We start from the raw sequence: 2,026 nt of genomic DNA on the forward strand, positions 1-2,026 counted from the left end.
GAGTCAGACTGGCCCCGCCTGAGTGTCTGTGCAGCGCCGGGCACAGGCCGCTGGGACCCTCCTGGCACTTTCGGTGCCCAGCGGGAATGAAGCCGGCAGTGACTGTGTTTCCTTACGTCGGAATTGAGAGACTGGCTGGTGCCAGGTGTTATGGGAGCCAATGGCCTATTTGGGTGCGCATCGATCTCTGTGCGAGCAGAGGGTTCGTCTCTGGGCTGGTCCGTCCCTTTGGGCCAACAGCGCCACCTGCTGATAAACACGCGGCACTTTCACTACAGGAGATTTTACTAGATACAGGGGAGCGATTCCCGTGGCTTGTGCTCCTGCCTCTGACCTGGCCGGGGGCAGGAAGTCAAAGAGCTGTGGGGCTCTCCCGGGACTGCGCTGCACTTGCTAGAGAGCCCCGCAACTCTGCCCATGGGCTCTAGAGGCTTCTCCCCTACAGGGTGCACTGGGCCTGCAGGACTCAGCCCTGCCACTCACCGTTTGGGCCGCAGCTTTCATGGCTTGGGAAGTGGGAGGGGGCAGGGACTGGTCCGTCAGCAGGGTGTTTGTGCTGGCGATTCTGGAGGCCAGCACAGATAAGGGCTTCAGTCGGGGGTGGTGCTGGGACTTCCGGGGGCACTGCGGGTTACGGCTACAGCCTGGAGAGGTGCTGGGAAATCAGGAGGTTGCACCGGGTTCCAACATTTCAGCCTGGGGGTTGCTGGGAATTCAGCATGGAAGGGGCTGCCAGGGATCAACATTTCAGCCCCGCAGCAGGTGCCGGGATTTGGGTCTTCAGCATCGCCCCCCCTTGAGGAACCGTCTTTAGGGTGCCCATGGGGAGAGAGGACACAAACCTGTGACTCACCCCCACACCTTCTATCACACACAGGCTGCTGGTCCCTTACTGGCTGCCTGTGGTTCTGCCGCTGCACCCTGCCTGAGAGCGCCCCCTGCTGGCACCGCCTGCGGCATGCACCTGAATTTATCCCCCCCTTTCCCTCTGATAATAAATGTCCTGTAAACTGGGTGACCACCCGCCCGTTTTTAACGGGAGAGTCCTGTAGTTAAGTCCCCAGAAGATGTCTAGACTGGCGAATTGTCCAGTAATTGCAGCTCGTGGGCTCCCCTGCTGGTCAGCTGGTGTCTCCTGCCGGTGGCTGGCAGGCGAATGCGATTATTGCAGGAATAGGTCGCTGAAGCCGGTAGTATTTTTAGGCCAGAAACCGAAAGACTAGATTTGACACTCCCTGGCCAGAGGCTGACACAATGGAACGGGGCTCTTGGCTTTAACTGCCTCCCAGCCTGACTGCCCGAATTTAATTCTGTGCTCTCAGGAAGCTACTAAACAGAAGCAGGCAGGCTCCTTCCCGCTCCCCTTCTCCACCCCCCGCCCCACTGAAACCTGGAACCGCGGTGGGGGTGTCGCTAGGTCTCATGCTTAGCAAGGCCGTCAGCTGCGGGGAGAGGGGCATAGGGATTGGGGGAATGGGATATGGGGGGTATGGGCTGCAGGTGGGGGCAGGGTGTGGGAATTGGAGGAGGGGTGAGGCTGTGGGGTATGGAGGCGGGGTAGGGAGTATGGGCTGGGGTGGGGGCTGGAGGAGAGGGTGGAGCTGTGGGGGTATGGGATATGCGGTGGGGTAAGGGCTTGAGGAGGAGACGGCGGGCTCTGGTTTGTGTTCGAGCAGCCGCAGGGTTCGTATCACTGTGTGCGGCACAGTAATAGCGGGCGGTGTCCTCGGGCTTCAGGCCGGTCATTTGCAGGTGCAGCAGGTTGTTGGGATTGTCCCTGGAGATGGTGACTCGGCCTTGAACAGCCGGGGAATACCACTGGCTTCATCCAGCTTCGTTAGTCGCAGCCACCCACTCCAGCCCTTTCCCGGGAGCCTGCCGGAACCAGCTCATGTAGTAGCTGCCGAAGGTGAAGCCGGAGGCTTTGCAGGAGAGGCGCAGAGAGTCTCCGGGCTTCTTCACATCCCCTCCGGACTCCACCAGCAGCACCTGGCACCGGGCACCTGCGAATAAAGGGATAAGAAGC

This window comes from Pelodiscus sinensis, chromosome 30, assembly GCF_052426305.1.
Source record: "Pelodiscus sinensis isolate ZL-2025 chromosome 30, ASM5242630v1, whole genome shotgun sequence".
In the NCBI taxonomy this organism is placed as follows: Eukaryota; Metazoa; Chordata; order Testudines; family Trionychidae; genus Pelodiscus; species Pelodiscus sinensis.